Source organism: Chlorocebus sabaeus, chromosome 3 (genome assembly GCF_047675955.1).
Source record: "Chlorocebus sabaeus isolate Y175 chromosome 3, mChlSab1.0.hap1, whole genome shotgun sequence".
NCBI lineage: Eukaryota > Metazoa > Chordata > Mammalia > Primates > Cercopithecidae > Chlorocebus > Chlorocebus sabaeus.
Window position 1 is genome coordinate 59,680,172 of NC_132906.1, and position 19,692 is coordinate 59,699,863.

At 38.4% G+C, this 19,692-nt stretch overlaps 1 protein-coding gene across 1 annotated transcript in view; it reads left to right on the forward strand.

Annotated features, from left to right (window-relative positions):
• The first annotated feature begins 9,377 nt into the window (after positions 1 to 9,377).
• Positions 9,378 to 19,692, forward strand: part of SCEL (sciellin) — a 110,769-nt gene continuing 100,454 nt past the window's right edge. The window contains exon 1 of the mRNA XM_007960628.3: positions 9,378 to 9,481. The gene's annotated coding sequence lies outside the window, so the exon portion shown is untranslated. The remainder of the gene's footprint in view (positions 9,482 to 19,692) is intronic.

The following is a 19,692-nucleotide window of genomic DNA, read 5'->3' on the forward strand; positions in this document are numbered from 1 at the left end:
GAGCTATCAAGGTGTGTGTGTGTGTGTGTAGATCTGCTATATGTGTATTATATATGTATAAATCTCATATATGTATCATAGATCCATAAGTATAAATATATTGTGTACACGTGTGCAGGTATGTACATATATGTGCATAGGTAGTATATACAGCTTAGGTAGTATGCTTCCCCCAGATTTAGCTGGGCACAGGTCTCACATAATCATTGCAAACAATACTCAAGCATCCTGTGATCATTTGAAAACAGGTCTGTTAAATGAATACTGTTCATATCGCTCATGAGTGAAAGGTAGAAAATGACTATAAAAATTCATGTGTTTCTAGCATTTGTTTACATGGCTTTTAAATACAAAATTTTAGAAGCATTGTAAATATGTCGCCTACTTTAACTTAATAAAAGTCATAATAGTATAGAATTTTCTTGTATCTATCTACTAAATCAAATTATCTCCTGCATTTTGAACTTCATTTACTTAATGAAATATTTAGTATTTTTTTTTTAATTGTAAAAGTAGATGATGTTATAGGAAACTTGGAAACATGGTAAAAATATGGTAGGTATGGTAGATTGGATTATGGTCCCCCAAAGATGTTCATATCCTAATATCCGGGCTCTGAATATGATATCTTACATGGTAAAAGGGACTTTGCAGATGTGATTAAATTAATGCATTGACATGAGAGAATTATACTGGGCTATTCAGGTGGGCCCAATATAATCACAAGTATCCTTATAAGAGGAAGATGAGAGGATCAGAGTCATTGACAGGCGATGTGGCAGAACAAGAGGTTGGAATGTCACCATGAAGAGATCATGGACCAGGGATGCAGCTGACCTCTAGAAGCTGGAGAAGTCAAGCAAACAGATTCTCTCCTTAGAGCCTCCAGAAGGAACTAACCCTGTTGACATTTTGACTTTAGCCCAGTGACACTAGTTTTAGACTTTTGACCTCCAGGACTGTAAGATAATAAATTATGCTGCTCTAAACCACGAAGTTTGTGGCCATTTGTTACAGGAGCAATAGAAAACTAATGCAACCATCAATTATTAGGGGAGAGATAAAATAGATTTCAAGAAAGAAAACTCTGGTGTGATGGATATGGGAACACTGAGGAAAGAGAAGAAAGATTGGGTCTAAGAAGAGAAAAATGCAATGCCAATCAAACAGAAGAGAATGTGAGAAGCAACAAGTTATCATCTAAGAGAAATGAATTATGCAGTACTACAGTAAACACTGCACTCCACATGGACACCTCTCATTCTGTTCCTTTACATACTTTTTTCTCGGAGGTTCCTGCATGATTAACCTTTTAGAAAGCCATCAATAAGTCCCAGGGACTGACTCTTGAGAGGATCTTCACACGCCTTCTAAAACCTGCGTTTAGTCATAGACAACTATTGATGTTCATGAACAACATTGTGTGTTAAAGAACTTGACCACTGGACACAGTAAGTGTACCTGAGAAGAGAAGAATTATTAATTGTGCTTATGGTCTTGTTCTTAGATATAATTCATGTATGAATAAATAAAATGTGTTAACAGTTTACTAAGAGTTAACTTTTAGGTAGCACTTTACAAAATTGCAGGCCCCGTTCTAAGTGCTTTTTCTGTGTTACCATGACCCTATGGGAAAGGTACTGTTTTATTATTCCTATTTTACAGGTGAGAAAACTGAGACAAGAGGAGTTAAATGACTTACCAAAAGGTTACTCAAGTAGTCATTGGCAGAGACCATCTGGCACCTGAATTTGTGCTCTTAAGCAATGGTTATACTGCTTCTGCTATTAAGTTCTTCTAGAATAGCATATGGTATGCTGGTTACAATTATATTATCATATAATGCAGTTAGGTATTATAATAAAATAATGTACAGAGTTCCCTTGGAGCAGAGAGAAAGGGGGAAGCTACCTGTGTTTGAGGTCCCAAATGGTAGGAAAAGCCCCATAGATCAGGTTATGTGTTTGCAGGGACTGAGAAAGTGAGTAAGAGATCACTAAAGTGCACAAGAAATGGACAATTCAAGTCACAGGAATGGCATTAATACAGATATTAAAAGCCTAAAATATTATAGTATGTTTGGGCAACAGGAAGGATTTTGATGTGATTAAAGCTTAGGGCACACATGGGCAAGTGGTGGGAGATAAGCCTGGAATAGTTGAAAGTGGCTTAACAAGACATCTTAGACCAACTTTCTGTATTTCCTATCTTCTCCATCCAATATGGTATTTGAAATGTGGCCAGTGTAACTGAAGAGCTGAATTGTAAATTTATTTAATTTTAATTAGTATAAAAATTTTAAATAGAAAAAATTTTAAGTAGGTGCTACATTTGACAGCAGAGTTGTGTATTAATCTAAAATGTTTGAATTTCATGCAACACGGGGAACTTATCATGGGTTGGAAGATGGGGAGTGACATGATTATATCTGTCTTTTGGAAAAATAGCATTAGGGAATGGACTGTCTTTACTGGAGAGAAATTGACAACTGGATGCAAGGCCATGCTTGTATTCCACTTTTTAGCAGTTCCAAGGCTCAGGGGAACCATGCATTAAACCATCAGTGCTGTTGCCTTAGTCACAGCTAATTGAGATGGTGTAGGTGTCTGTCCTTCTATGACTAGCCAGAGACCCAAGAGATGGCCCAGTGCAAGACCTCTTCCCACAGAAACCCAGTATGGGATGGTGGATGACTAACTCAAGCAGATCTCTCTCGGATTTAAACTGAAACATATAGAGACTGTGACAAACTGGTAGCATGGCAGAAAGAAGCAGGTAGAGAATCAAGGTTAAAGAGCTGAGTCATGAGCATGTGAGACTCAGAGCTGTCCTTGGGTCCCCAGATTTGTGCCAACTAGTGTTGGTTTTGCAAAGTAACCAGCATCTTGTATATTTAAGATCTAAGAAAGGCTGCTGAGACAATATTCTGTCTTCCTAACCACCCCTAAATCTTTATACTAAACCCTCTAGGCTGTGAAGGTTTATTCTAGCAGGCCTGAAGCTAGCCTGAGTTGTTCTGCTGAAATGTGAAATGAGCCTGCACAGCCCTGATCTGAAACATACTGATTGGTCGCATGGCTTTGTAACCAAGCACCCCAAGAGTTTCAGGGTGATTTTTACCAGCTAGTCGTTATTGTTTATTGATAACAGTGAAACTGACGATTTGTGTCTGCTGAAACCCCAGGAGGCATGGTCCATAGCAGGATATGTCTATGGGATCAGCAGGGTAGAAGATACTGCAGCTGAAACTCCATTTGGGTGTTCCATTCATGAGTCAGTGGTTCTTAGCCTGAGGGAGAAAGTGGATCCTGAGAAGAACTTTGTGGAGAAAGGACAATTGGAGCTTGCCCATGGCTCCTTTGACTTTTTGCTATGAGACAGCCCTTAGCTGTGATGCTTCTCTCTTACTTTAATGCAGTTGTTACATTTTATGTTTTTCTTGTGATAAACTGTAGACTTCTAAGTATCATCATTTTGGATTCTTTGGGTATGCTCTGCTTAACTCTACTGCCATTAGCTGAGGTTTCCAGAACTTATCGCTGATCCGTACAACTTGAAAGAGCCTAACTGACTGAGCAGGGGTTAGAGTTGAATTGGGAAGAGACTAATTAGCAGGTGATGAAAGCAGTGTTTTCTTAGGATGATGGGGGCCTGAATTAGGCAGCAGTGGGAGTCAAGTGGAAGGGAGACTGAATTAGGAGGTAGAATTGATAGTAATGGTTGAGTGACTAACTAAATTGGATGTAGTTTAAAGCAGTGGGGAGAGGGTGAGGCAGGAGGCAATGACGATGGAGGTTCCAACCTTAGGCAATAAGTTTAGCTATGATAATTATTATTTGAGCAATCTCTGTAAAATGCAGAGAACTCTTCCCTTGTTTTAAGAAAGCAGTGAGTGAGCCAGGCACGATGGCTCATGCCTGTAATCCCAGCACTTTGGGAGGCCAAGGCAGGTGGATCACCCGAGGTCAGGAGTTCAAGACAAGCCTGTCCAACATGGTGAAACCCCGTCTGTACTAAAAATACAAAAACATTAGCTGGGTGTGGTGGCAGATGCCTGTAATCCCAGCTACATGGGAGGCTGAGGCAGGAGTATCACTTGAACCTGGAGGGGGAGGTTGCAGTGAGCTGAGATCATGCCACAGCACTCCAGCGTGGGCAACAAGAGCAAGACTCTGTCTCAAAGAAAGAAACATCAGTGAGTGTTCCAGGTGAATTGAAGAGAATACTGTAGTCTTTCAAGAAAATCAGATTTATAAACCAGATAAACCAGACTTTAGGTAAGCAATAAATACCTTATGCATGCACACTTGTTGTTTATGATTATTATTCCTTCATTCAACCAACAAACATTAAATGTTACTATATGGATCATATAGGTATATATATGAGTAAATATCTATATGAGTCAAGAATTGTGCTATATGTTAGCGTAAAAACAAATGTGAAGGCCTGGTCTCTGATCTCAAGGAGCTTATGATGTAATACTGGTAAGTATTTGGTGATGAAGAGACATGAATGAAGTGGGAGAATTAACTAAATTGAGGAAAATTATGAAATAATCTGAGCTTAAAAGTAAGATTTTAATTACAAAAATTGGCCTTTATTAGTTTTTCAATGGGGAAAAAAAACAATTCTTGCTTCTAATCCCCATGGAATGGTTTATTTCAGACTGTGGTCAGGGGAATTACACTGTATTTGCAGTGTGGCTCATGACTGTCTCCAGAAAATGTGGACCCATAACAGCCTGAGGAGCTGGGGTTGCTGGGGCTGCCAAGTTGCTCTTTTGGTAGAGGAAAGGAGGCAGGAAAGTTGCAAAATGGTTCACTATTAAGGGGAAATGTGGAAAACATTAAGAAGATGACAGAATGGATGAATGGTTCTTCTTCTTGACTATCTAATCATTGTCCACTCAGACTTTAAAACTCTGCATCAAAATCACCTCCCAGATTCTTCTTTCTCTCCAGTATGTAATACCTGGCATTGAAAATTTCTGCGTATGACTTTATCATGTGTGTTATAGCTATTTAATTCAATGTCTGTCCCTCCAAACAAATTGTAAATTCTTGGTGAGCAAGACTGGGTCTCATGAATTTTCCTTTCCCTTGGGATGGAAACAATGTAGGAGCATTATGGGTATTTAATGCTTGTTAAATGAAGAAATGATTGAAAGAAGACAAATGAGAATAAGAAGGATAAGTTGGTAAATCCATTACTGAGGGCGATTTGGCAAGATTTGCTCTACCAAAGTTAAAATGTGCAAACACATGGGCCCAGCAATTACATTTTTAAGAATTTATCTTACAGATTCACACATGTGCCAATTGATTTATGTACAATGTTATCAATGGCAGCATTGTTAGCAGAAGTTTGGAAATAATGGAAATGCCCATCAACAGTGGATTGATGACATAGATTATGGACTATCCGTATCGTGGAATACCAAGCAGCTGTGAAAAATCAATATAGAAAGATCTTCAGAATACAATCTGAGAGGAAATAAGCAAGATTCAGAACAGTATAATATATCCACATCTTACATTTGCTTGTATATGCATAAATGTCTCTGGAAGGACCCAGAAGAAACTAATAACTACTTTTTTGTTGAAAAGAAAGGTTTGGAGGAAAAGGAAGACTTTTCATTGTATTCCACTTTATACCTTTTAGTTTCCAAACAATGTTATATATTACTGGGTTCAAAATATAGTATAAATATTCAAAAAAGAAAACTGCACACACATGTTTATACCAGCTTTATTTATAATTGCCAAAACTTGGAAGCAACCAAGATGTCCTTCAGTAGGTGAAGTGAATGAATAAACAAACTGTGGTACACTCAGACAATGGGATATTATTATTATTGTTATTTTATTTTATTTTTTAAAGTCAGGGTCTTAATGTGTTGCCCAGGTTGGTCTTGAACTTCTGGCCTCAAGCAGTCCTACCACCTTAGCTTCTCAAAGTGCTGGGATTGTGGATGTGACCTACCATGCCTGGCCTTGGAATATGATTTAACACTGAATAGAAATGAACCATCAAGCCATGGAGAAAACTTAAATGGAAAGACATGATGAAAACTTCAATGCATATTGCTATGTAAAAGAAGCCAGTCTGGAAAATGCTACATACTACATGATTCCAACAATATGACATTCTGCAAAAGGCAAAACTATGGAGACAGTAAAAAGATCAGTGGTTAACGGGGGTTGCAGGGAGGGAGGTATGAATAGGCAGCACACGAAGGATTTTGTAGGGCAGCAAAACTACTCTGTATGTTACTATAATAGTGGATACATGTCATTATGCATTTCTCCAAACTCAAACAATATACAAAACCAAGAATGAACCCTGATGTAAACTATGGACTTTGGGTGTTAGTGATGCATCCATGCGGGTTCATTAATTGTAACAAATGTCCCACTGTGATGTGGGATGTTGATAGTGGGGACACTGAGGGTATACATGAACTCTTTGTTGTTTATTCTCAATTTTGCTGTGAACCTAAAACTAAAAAAAAGGTGCTCATTTTGGCTGGTTGTTTCTTTGGATATAACACATAGACAAAACAATGTGATGTTGCAACATCTAATTTTATGAGACAGGGTCAGCAAACATTCCCCCATCCAAGACCTGTGGTGGATATTGCTAATCGACCATGACATTCCCTTGTTGAGTCCCAACTTGCTTACAAACCTCAAGATTCCTCCAGGAAGCCATCACCAATCAATTGGCTTTTGTACCCGAGATAAAAACCATTTGCCATTTCAGCTTCTGAGCTTACAGTTCTAGAGAGATCTCAAGAACTCCGACACTGAAAGTGAACAGGTGTGGTGAAGCCAAGTTATTCCAAGCATGCCCAAGGCTTCCCAGTTAAACACCTGAGTGAAACTAATGCCCAGCCTATTTGGCTACCTCCACACCTGAAAATGTTCTTGATTCAACCTCTTCACATTTGAGATTTTAAATTTTAGACAGTCATGTCTGCTTAGCATGAAGAGGTCTGAATTTTGCTCAGTGGTTTAGAATTGTCCCTTTTTATACCAGAGATTTGATTCTAAATGAAAAAACACTGGTTTGGCTTAGCAGTGTGGATGGTCCAGTGTATAAAGCAAGAGAAACCCTTAATTGCATGCAGAAATAATTGCTTAGAAGCTCAAAATCCATAACTTTGGCAGCTGCACTTTACTTCATTGTAAGATAAAAACTTATCTTTCAGGTTCTGTGTTTTATGAAGTAATATATTTCAACATTCTGTAATGTAAATTACAACTTATCCCTACAAGGGAGCTCTTAAACTGTGTTTGCCTTTCATTTTGGCTAAGTTCTAAGGCTGAAGATCTCTTCTAGTTTATCTTTTGAGTTAAATCATATCTTTGTTTTTCAACTTTATCATTTGTAATATTAATGTTCAAACCAAGATTTTTGGGCATCACAGAAACTTAAAGCATATTTTAAAAATATTTTGCATGTATAAAATTCCACAAAAAGGCAGAGTAGACACGTATATATGTTTTACTTTGAAAAAACATTTTCCATTTTAGATTTCAAGTTCCTCAGCCCAGAATAAGGGAGCATCAGGGAACGTAAAGGAAGTGGTCTCCCAGTCACAATGACCACATACTGCAATTGCCTTGCTCTCCAGTCTGGGTTTCTACTTCGTGTTACAGTCATTTCAGTGGGCACCACTCAGCTGCTTTGTAGTTTTCAGGAGCAGTTGTTCAGGGAGGATTTGGTTCATTGCTGGTGTGACATATGAGTGACGATGACCCAGAAAGTTCTGATGACGTGGCTTCTCTCGGCAATGTTCTGGGTTTGCTAAGCTTCCTCAAAGCCTCTTCGGCACTTATGGAAGTTGCATTTCAAAACCTGTAACAGGAGTCCCCACCTAGGATGGCTCTTCAGTGCTACTCCTTCCTCCCAGTAGAAGCAACCTTTGTTTTTTTTTGTTTGTTTGTTTTGTTTTTTGTTTATTGAGATAGGGTCTCACTCTGTCACCCAGACTGGAATGCGGTGGTGTGATCACAGCTCACTGTGGCTTGGTCCTTCCATGCTCAAGAGACTCTCCTGCCTCAGCCTCCTGAGTAACTGGGAACAAATACATGCACTATCACACCCAGCTGATTTTTTATTTTCAGTAGAGATGAGATCTCTCTCACTGTGTTGCCCGGTTTGTCTCAAACTTCTTGGCTCAAGTGATCTTCCCACCTTGGCCTCCCAAAGTGCAAATGAAAGCCACTGCAACTGGCCAGAAGCAGCCTTTGACATTGGGTCTACTGCTGCCCTCAGTTATGAGAGAAGTTTCAACCATCCTTTTCACATTTTTTTTTTTTTTTTTTTCTGAGAGAGTCTCACTCTGTTGTCTAGGCTAGAGTGCAGTGGCATAATCTTGGCTCACTGTAACCTCCACCTCCCTGGTTCCAGTGATTCTCCTGCCTCCTCCTGCCAGAGTGGATGAATGGTTCTTCTTGACCATCTAATCACTGTCTACTAAGACTTTAAAACTCTGCATCAACATCACCTTCCAGGTTCTTCCTTCTCTCCCCTATGTGATGCCTGGCATTGAAAATTTCTGTCTATGACTTTATCATGATATGTTACCATTATTAAATACAGCTGGGGTTACAGGTGTGTGCCATCACACCCAGCTAATTTTTGTATTTTTAGTAGAGACAGGGTTTTACCATGTTGGCCAGGCTGGTCTTGAACTCCTGATCTCAGGTGATCTGCCTGCCTCCACCTCCCAAAGTCCTAGGATTACAGGTGTGAGCCACCACGCCTGGCCCTTTTTCACATTTTTTTTATACATGGATAAATAATATAGAGATTAGAATTCTTATGTGCTAGGTGTATTTTCCCTTTGATAGTTTTACAAAATATTCTAGGTGTAGAATGTGTGGAACAGACTTCTTTCATGTTTTCTGATCCTAGGGTTCCTGGGTTTCTGAGAACTTGTTTGTCTTGAAGTTTCCTTTAAGCCATGTACTCCTTGCATGCTTGTCTGTGCCCCTGCCTTCCAGGTACTGTGGGCATATGGGGGTTCCTTCTATCTTGAGTTTTCAGTTTTATTTTTTGAAAGAGAATGCAAAATAGATTGGGTCCTATGCCACCTTGTCAATGATATGGTTGTGCATATTGTTGATATCAGTTAAAAGGGCAATCACAGGAGCGTATCTATATATATATATTTGCATAACAAGGCCGTAAGTTAAAGAATTCACTAAACAAAGGCCGTAGGTTCACGAGTGAGACTGTTTTAATTGAACTGGTATTTGTACAAGGTGACACCCTGTTGCATACCACAGACCTCCTCCCTGAGTGACTCAGCCGCTGAGAAAGAAACCTCTGAACTGTTCATTAATACAGTCAGGTAGAGGTTGAGACTCCACTGAATAAACTCTAGGTTCCCATTTCTTTCAGTCAGATCCTCCCAGGGAATCACTACAGGCCGGTTAGCCAAAAAGTCCTGGTTTTCTGCTCAATAGAGGTAAGTTGAATTATACTTGCAAACAAAAATACATCTGCTGTATGTGCACAGCTTTCTCTGTGTTCCTTTCAAATGATTAAAATCAGAACTTACTGTATTATCTTTGTCTTTTCTACCTGTAAATTTTGACAGCCTCCAGCTGACTGTTAGCTGTGCTCTTCCTTGCTGTACTTTTAGGCCACATTGCATTGAACTTCTTGGCAACTTTACACATTACGGGCATCACAGAAATGAGCACCTATTTGATTTTCTGGGTGGGAGCTGTCAGCTGGTGAATCCTGCCACACAAAGAATAATAAATTCTTTAAGCGAAGGGACCAGCACCTGCTAGTTTATTTTCTCAAGTGACTATACAAACATTTTTTAAAGGAACTTTCTGTTTTCATAAATGATGCTTTTAGTGAAATAGTGAACTCAAATATTGCTTTATAGTTAATAAGTCATATTTTTTCTCTACTGCTAAAAATATTGCAAGTTGTTGAGCTATGAGAGAGAGAGGTTTATTTTTATGAGGTTTTTGTCTCCACCCTATCTTCCCCAAATAAGAAAATTGCCATTTCTTACTTGAAAGTACCAAGGAGTAAAGGCAGGGTGTGGGGGCAGAATAGGGGTATATGGTTCCTTACAGGGATCTGTGGGCATCTGGCCAACTTCTCTACAGTATATTCTGCATTCTAAACTAAGGAGTGATTAATATATATGGGGACAATTTTCAAACTTTATTCATAGCCTAGTCCTGAAAAACCAGTTTTGGGAGACTTTTGGTAAGGATAGAAGAGTTCTTTTGTAATTAATAGTTAAGCTGACTTGTCTGATTTGTGTATTTTTTTTTTTTTTTATCATTTCTATTTATGATACAGAGCTGTGGAATTCAAATGCAGGGGCCACTCGCAGCTTGCAAATTGCAGGTCTGTGTCCTCCAGAGAGGCGCCCCCACAGCATACTTGGCTCTATCTTTAGTACTTGAGTTCTCATGGCTTCCTATTGCTGACCAGGTCACCTGCAGTCTGAGAGGGGTGTAGACACACCAGTGCTCAGTGCTCATTTCCCAGAGGTTTACCGAATAATTTTATAACTTGGCTTTCAAGTGTTTATAGTAACCAGAAAACTAAAGCATAGCATGTGTGGGTAATTTTATTTTTCATAAAATGTGATTACATTTAAAACTGTCTTTGTAAGTTCTGGATATTAGCCCTTTGTCAGATGAGTAGATTGCAAAAATTTTCTCCCATTCTGTAGGTTGCCTGCTCACTCTGATGGTAGTTTCTTTTGCTGTGCAGGAGCTCTTTAGTTTGATGAGATCCCATTTGTCAATTTTGGCTTTTGTTGCCGTTGCTTTTGGTGTTTTAGACATGAAGTCTTTGCCCATGCCTATGTCCTGAATGGTACTACCTAGGTTTTCCTCTAGGATTTTTATAAATTATGCTGCTATAAGGACACATGCACACGTATGTTTATTGCAGCACTATTCACAATAGCAAAGACTTGGAATCAACCCAAATGTCCATCAGTGACAGATTGGATTAAGAAAATGTGGCACATATACACCATGGAATACTATGCAGCCATAAAAAAGGATGAGTTTGTGTCCTTTGTAGGGACATGGATGCAGCTGGAAACCATCATTCTTAGCAAACTATCACAAGAACAGAAAACCAAACACCGCATGTTCTCACTCGTAGGTGGGAACTGAACAATGAGATCACTTGGACTCGGGAAGGGGAACATCACACACTGGGGCCTATCATGGGGAGGGGGGAGGGGGGAGGGATTGCATTGGGAGTTATACCTGATGTAAATGACGAGTTGATGGGTGCAGCACACCAACATGGCACAAGTATACATATGTAGCAAACCTGCACGTTGTGCACATGTACCCTACAACTTGAAGTTTAATAATAATAAATAAATTAAAAAAAAAAAAGAAACTAAAAATAAGAAGCCTTTAAAAACAAAAAACAAAAAACAAAAACAAAAAAAAAAAAAAAAAAAAACTGTCTTTCACTTCCACAGTTTATAACATAGATATAGCCTTCCTAATATTTGCGGTGCTCCATTGTTTAAGTATCAGAAACATTGATTTGAGAAAACTGAGAAATGACAACAGTAAAAATTTTAGTAAAACATTCAGATGATCCTAAATGTTGGGATATGCAGAGAATGCCAACAACAGGTCAGAATTTTTATTGGAATGTTAGCTTCATGTAAATCTTAGATCTAATTGACCGAATATTTCAACTGAAATGGAGCATAGGCCCATCTAGTCTAATGCCTGAATTTTCTAGATGAGAAAAACAAAGCATAAATGTTAAGTAACTTGTGAAGATCAGAGTAGCAGAACCAGAACATGAAGCCAAATTGCTTGTCTTTTGTCTTACTGAATTTTCTTAATATTTTTTTCAAATACTTTTTATTATAAAATATGTAGTAGCAATAAACGAACCACACTCCATCACGGACTGTGGTTATCCAGCAATATGTGGAAATATTATACTGTGTATGGTGTGACTAAGACATAATGGAAGACATAGACATATGTTTCCAACGTGTGGCTTGTGGAATCAGTGTTGCCATTTATTATATTTATGAGATTTTCATCTCAGGAGCCAGTAGTCCCTCAGCAGGGAGGGGATCTGATGTATGTGTGTTAGCTGTGGTCTGTGCAATCAGAACACCCTCGCCCCGAATGCCATTCTGTAGGTGATGCTTACCTGACTGCCTTCTCAGACTACCAGAATTATGATGAAATAACTGAGAGGTTCATATTCCTGGGGACTATGTAAACAAAACAAAGAATATGTTTTGAATGGCTGAGCTCATACTGTGGAATGAACTAAGCAGTCAACTTAAGCAAACATTGTTTAACTGAGAGCATCCTATATGGTTCAGGCATCAACTCCCACCATTTCTTAAGAGTGAGGGGATCAAATCTTTGGCCCTGCAGTCCAAGGGAAATCTTTATTGGTTTCACTTGGCTTCACTTTCTGTCATTATCCTGCTTCTAGACCATTTGTTGATCATTTTCCATTTTCTCTGGCTAGGGACTTTGAAATAAAGATTTTATATATTAATTGCTGCATACATAGCTGGAGTTGTTCCAAGTTCACTTCTGAATCAAAAGTCATTTTTGTTGTTGCTTTTTTTTTTTTTTTTTTTTGAGATGGAGTCTCGCTCTTTTCGCCAGCCTGGAGTGCAATGGCACGATCTTGGCTCACTGCAGCCTCCGCCTCCCATGTTCAAGTGATTCTCCTGCCTTAGCTTCTTGAGTAGCTGGGACTACACGTGTGCACCTGACTAATTTTTGTATTTTTAGTAGAGACAGGGTTTCACCATATTGGCCAGGCTGGTCTCGAACTCCTGACCTCAGGTGATATACCCGCCTCGGCCTCCCAAAGTGCTGGGATTACAGGCATAACCAATGCACCTGGCCTTAATCAAAAGTCTTTATCAGTTATATTCCTTAAGTGTTTCCAGCTTACCACTGTACAAATGGTAAACTGTGATTTTTCCATGAACTTGTGATTTTGGGGCTCGGGAGAAGCTCTTCCTTACATGGATGCTTTGCCAAATGACAGCTACATTTACTAGACTTTCATTTCATGTTGATTACTAAATTTTTTAAGGATATGAGTCATCTTTTTATTGTAATACTTAACTGGAAGAGTGAATTTTATAGCGATCTATTAAATGACAACTGGTTTGCTTCTAGATACAAGAACTGATCGTCCTGAATCCTCATTGTAATCGTATAATTGAGAGCTCTAAAAATCTAAATAATTTATTCTTTGTCTCTAGACCCAAGTTTCCCTGACTCTAAAATGTGATTACGTAGCCTTCAAATGAAACCTCCTGGGGAAAGACAGTGAACTACAAGCCATGTTTTTCAAATTGAGATATATACATCCCAGAAGACTATGTCAATATTCTAGAAAATGCAATACAATTATGAAATAAGCATGGTACATGTCTGTATGGGGAGCTAATTTTAGTTAAAAAGCTTTGGAGAAAACTATCCCTATTGCCCTGCCCTTTCGCCAGTTCTCCCCAGGGTTCCCTCTTTTGTCATTAGAAATGCTGTGTGTAAAAGTTTAAAAGAAATTTGTATACAAATGCATGCAGGGATCTGAAATCTAGATAGACTTGAATTTGAACCACGATCTCATGTGGACAAACGGTGACGTGTATGAGTATGCCTAACTCACAGCACTAGCAGATAAAAAGAAAAACTAGGATTCTTGCTGAATAATTAATAGATACATAAAGTTATATAATGGTATATTATATACATATTTTATAATATACATAGCATATTACATAATGGGACATATATGTATAATATGACTCACAATAGCACAAAAATATAGAAATCTAGAAAAAATCTCTACAAGAAAAATTTAAAATCCAGATTTAAAAAATAACATTTTATAGTAAGACATAAAGGTCAAAGTTGACCTTAAATGTCAGTTCTTCCCAAACTCTTTTACAGAATCTGTACAATTCTAGTCAAAAGTTCCAAGAATATTTATTTTGGAACCTTAGACAATAATTTAAAGTTATCTTAAAGAAATGAATAAATGAGAATAGCTGATAGAATTTCTAAAAAGGAAATTAATGAAGGGTGCTGTGCTACTAGATATTAAAAATGTGTGTATCAGAAAAACCACAATAATAAAAGTAGTTTGTTTTTATTATAAGAAACTAAAGACAGATTTCTTGAGAAAAACAGCCACAAAGCACATTTGAGAATATGTAAGTATTTAAAGTGTGACAAAGGACGAATCATGCATCAATGAGAAAGGGATTTATTCTCCCATTACCAAAGTAAATCCACATGGATTAGAGAGATTACATAAAACAACAAAATATATTGTAAATATATTGTAAAATTAAAAGTAAATATTTAGTTAACCTCATGTTTGTTCAACAAATATTCCTCTAGAACTGATTATGTACCAGGTACTGTGATAAGTTTTGAAAATCAACTGTGGAGAAGATGGGCTTCGCCACTACTCTTAAGATGTACAGTGTGTGAGTGTGTGCGAGTGTGAGTATGTGAGTGTGTGTGTATATGCGCGTGTTGGGGGTGGGGGAAGATTATTCAGCCACACACACAGACAGTCTTGGGTGATGTTATGGAAAGAAACTCTTTGCTATTTGAACACACAGTAGGGCTCATAACTTAGCCTGGGGAGGAAGGAGTGGGGCAAGTGGTGATGGTATCATGAAATGATTCCTGGAGGATATAGAATGTGTGAATGGAAGTCTTTCGTGAAGGAAAAGGAGGGGTTGAGGGAAGTTCAGAAAGAAGAGTGTTTCAGGCATGGATAGAATAAGCAATAGCTCACAGGTGATCAAAAGGATGGAGCACCAGACACTGGAAGGAGTTGCTGTGGCTGAAGCCAGAGTGTGAGTGGGGAGCGGGAAGCAATGAGGCTGGAGAGTATGGCCTTGTTAACCTTGTTAAAAATTCGGTTTTATCCTGACAGAAATGGAACACCCCTGAACAGCTTTAAGCAAGGTGATGACTACTTTGGCACCAGTGAGGAGAATGTATTAAAATTGAGGAAGTCTGGAGACTGAGAATGTAGCTAGGTAGCCGTTGGAATAGTCAGGAGATTACGGTAGTTTGAATTGGTGTCTTGGAAATAGAAAGATACATAACAAGAGATGTTGAGTTATAGGAATTGATGATTGCTTGTACTTCGAGGTCAGAAAGAAGATTGATGGATGGTCTACAAAGATGGCTTTTAAAGAGTGAAAGTGGAAGAAATTATAAAGGGAAAAATAGGGAATGCAAAATCGAAAGCTCCTGATACAAAATTATAATTAGAAGCTAAATGAAAAACTAGGAAAGTAAAGATGAATGTTCCTGACATATAAAGAAAATGAGAAATCAGTAAGAAATATATAATAATTGTCAATGGATAATTTATAAAATAAGCAAAAAATGCCCTGTAAAGTGAAGACAAATATGCAAGTAAAACAAAAAGATTCTACTTTCACTTATTATGTTATTAAAAAGATTAATGAATGATAATTCTAAATGCTGGCAAATGCATACACACTCATGCTGCTGGTGGATGATAAACTACTATACGATTTATGGAAAGAAACTGGACAATAGGGATCGATAATATTTTAGAAATAATACATCTTGGCAAGTAATTGCACTTCTAGGATCCATTCAAAGAAAATAATCAGACACTTGGTGAAAGACTTTTGTATGGTTTTTTAGAAACAACAGAGGAATGATGTTACATTAATAAATAAAATGGGCTGGGTGCGGTGGCTCACATCGGTAATCCCAGCACTTTGGGAGGCCGAGGCAGGCGGATCACGAGGTTAGGAGATCGAGACCATCCTGATTAACACGGTGAAACCCTGTCTCTACTAAAAATATAAAAAATTAGCCGGGTGTGGTGGCGGGCGCCTGTAGTCCCAGCTACTCGGGAGGCTGAGGCGGGAGAATGGCGTGAACCCAGGAGGCAGAGCTTGCCGTGAGCCAAGATCGCACCACTGCACTCCATCCAGCCTGGGTGACAGAGCAACACTCCGTCTCAAAAAAAAATAAAATAAAATAAAATAAAAAATAAATACATAAATAAATAGATAAATAAAATGAGATATTTTGTATCTGCAAAATAAATATTTAAATATTCTTAAATGGCATTGGAAAAATGCATATCAGTAGGCTCTAAGTGGGCAAAGAAAAACGCTGGAAGAAAATTGCAGTGATTGATTAAAGGTGTCTGATTTTTTTTTTCTTTCTTTATGCTTTCTTGTATTTTCCACATTTTATATATACTTTCTTGTATTTCCACATAAGTTCTAAATATAGTGAGAAAGCTTTATATTGTGTAAAACTGGGATAGAGAATAGCTACATGCCAGAGCTTTCGTGAATATGAAATCCAGTAAAGTATTTAAGATAACTAACAGGGTTTTGGCTCATAGTATATGGTCAAAATTTGAGTTTTTAGTCATTTAACTTGTATTTTCAGCTAGAACTGAAAATAGCCCCTCGTGGGGCTCAGGTGGTAGATAACTTTTATTGGATAGCTTTTTTATCAATGAATGTTAGACCAGTGTTTTTTGTAAAATGAAATAAATAATTATAGGTCACGATTCACATTAAAGCTTACTGTTATCATTCTGCAGAAAAGATGGGCCATAAGAAAAAGAACTGGTGAGGGTTGCATATTAAAGACCAGAATCAGGCAGAGGCAGGCGGATCACGAGGTCAGGAGTTCGAGACCAGCCTGACCAACATGGTGAAACTCCGTCTCTACTAAAAATACAAAAATTAGCCAGGCATGGTGGTGCGTGCCTATAATCCCAGCTACTCAGGAGGCTGAGGCAGGAGAATAGCTTGAACCCCAGAGGTGGAGGTTGCAGTGAGCCAAGATCATGCCATTGCACTCCAGCCTGGGCTACAGAGCAAGATTCTGTCTCAACAAGCAAACAAACAAACCCAGAATCAACAGTGAGAAAATTGTATGGTAGGGTCTTTCATTTGTGCTACATTCTGGACTCTGTTTCACCATCAGTAAACAAGTTTCCCAATGCTAAGCTTAGATTGTGAGGTTGTGTGACTGAAGAAATAGCTGCTTTCTAACCATCACAGAAGGCTAAATGAATCTTTCTCAGCCTAATGATTTTTGGATTTCCTTTTAGGCTGTGTATTCAGGCTAAACACAGTTGTTTGTTTCTGAGAGATCATTTAAAAATGGATTTAAATAGATTTGTTAATATTACACTTCATGAAGCACTGTTTGTTTTCCCCTTACATATATTTCTTGTACTTTTAGGTGGTAATTAGTTGTTTGATGGTTTGTTTTATTTATCTTCCAAAAAATAATGCTTCTGTTTATTGGTCTGTAATTATAGAGCCCCTCTTATACTTCTACTGAAAATGGTTTTATGGCATTTGTCCTTTTCCAGTTCCTAGGGATTTTCGCTGTTTCATTGATTTCCGGGAAACAAGTAGTGGTGGGGTTGGCACTGTTACTGCGCCCTGAAACCCTCAGGATATTTTCAGAAGCAAAAGTGAATACCACCAGGGCGATTTGCCACCCTGTGTCATTTTCTAGACCCCTTTTCTGTATTTGTTCACTTATTCTACTTTAGCTTTTTTGTATTCTCCATCACTAAAGAGATTTGCCCTGGGCAACTGTTGACATTTGGTCTTTCATAACGATAGTAATTTATAAAAATATACTAGAAGCTTGATAAATTGATTGAAAGATTTTGGTTTAGTTAAAATATCCAAATGTCACTGTATGCAGATCTCATGATACTTTGGTAAAATGGTCAAAGAAAGTCTGCTCCAATTCTTCTTTTCTGTTGAGCTCCACCATGGATCTCTATTGTTGCCATCTTTATGTCCATGAGTACCCAATGTTTAGTTCCCACTTATAACGGGAAACACTTGGTATTTGGTTTTCTGTTTCTGCATTAATTCGCTTAGGATAATGACCTCCAGCTGCATCCATATTGTTGCAAAGAACATGGTTTCATTCTTTTTTATTCACCACTTTTTAATCTAGTAAATTTCTTCCTGTTAATTCCTTTTTGTTTCTCGGGCTTCTGAGATAGGTACTCTCGTGTCAGGTTGATTTGAGTTTGAAACCCAACTGGGCGATTCACTAGTTATGTAACCTCAGGCAAACTACTCATCTTGAGACTCTTTCCAGAAAAAAAAAAACTGCCTACATTTCGCCCACTGCCCACATTTCCAACTCCTGCCCTATCCTTCTGCAAAAAGACTCTGACTTCACTGAAACCATTCATCATTAAGTTTCATGTAAAGAACAAGTATAATAATAGTAACAACCTAAAGGCATGTAAGGCTTAAATGAGACAACACCTGTGAAATATAAGCTCAAAATAGTTATTATTATTGTGGGACCCCAAATCTAAACAATCAGAATTGAAGTCCTCGTTTTTTCTCTTTTCTTCCATCATCCTTTATTTTGCTAATTTAGTTTCTGCTGCACGTTTTTTTTTTTTTCCTGCCTTATTTCTCCTATTCCTTTTCCTCTATGAGCCCTTCTTTAACCAATTTTAGTTTCTTTGTTCATACAATCTTTCTTAAGAGAAGGTTAGCAGGGAGTGCTAAAGACTTCCTCAGGTAAGCCAAGAGGCATTATGTCCTTGGGTGGGAAGGGAAGAGTGAGATTTTAAAAGTCTTCATGCTGAGAGAACCCAAAAGATGACGAAGATTCTAGCTGAGCTGGGAACTGGCCCAGGAAATTCTTGGCACTGGGACAGGAAGAGCTGGGGCTGCGATCGTGCTGGGGGACTGAAGTGAAAGTTGGCTCAGGGAATTATTGGCATGGGGACAAGAGGAGCTGGGGCTCAGATTGGGCTGGTGGGGGGAGCGGCAGTTGGGTCACCTAATGGACGTAAATGCTCCCAGAGGAAGTGCTCTTATTAGAGATAGAAAATACTGAAGGAAATTGATTAAGGGCATGGAGAGATGAGGAGAAGCTGAAAAGAAGACAAATGTAAGAAATAGGAGATGCTGATAGTTTCAAATGCATACGAAAAGAGCTAAGAAAGTTGATTGATTTCATGATTTAGAACTTGAGCAGTGATTTCATGTAAAACCTAAAGACAAATGTCCTTGGGCAGAAGCAGTAGGCAGCAGATAAAACTAGCTGTTTCTGGTGTTTGGCCACAAAGAGGAAATGAAAGATGGGCCAGTAATTGAAAATATTTTTTCCCTCTCTCCTCATAGACTTTGACTTTGTGATTTCACATCATAATTTTCAACACATGCATTCAGTGCTTCATAGGTAAATGGTTTTCTACTTCCCAGCATAGGAGAGACAGCGTTCACACATCTTTTCTCATAATATTGCACTTCTAAAACACAGTTGCTGGTGTCTGTAATCAGTAGGCATATGTACTGGCAACAGTCTTTTGAGAAGCCAAGATTAGAATTTCATCTTTTTTTGTGAGAAGCTAAAAACCTAATTGGAATGAAACTGAAATGTGGCACTTAGAAATAAATCCAATTAGCTGAACCGGAGTCCAGTCGGGAACCGTGTCAAGCCACTTCTGCCTGCAGTGTGGTCATCGGAAAGTGAGTTTTGAGGCTGAGCTGTCAGGAAATGTTGGGGCCGTCGTTCATTCCTGCTGTTCCTCTCACCTGTTCTCCCGTGAGCATCCATCATCTGGGACTCCAAGCATTTCTCTGTGTGCCTGATA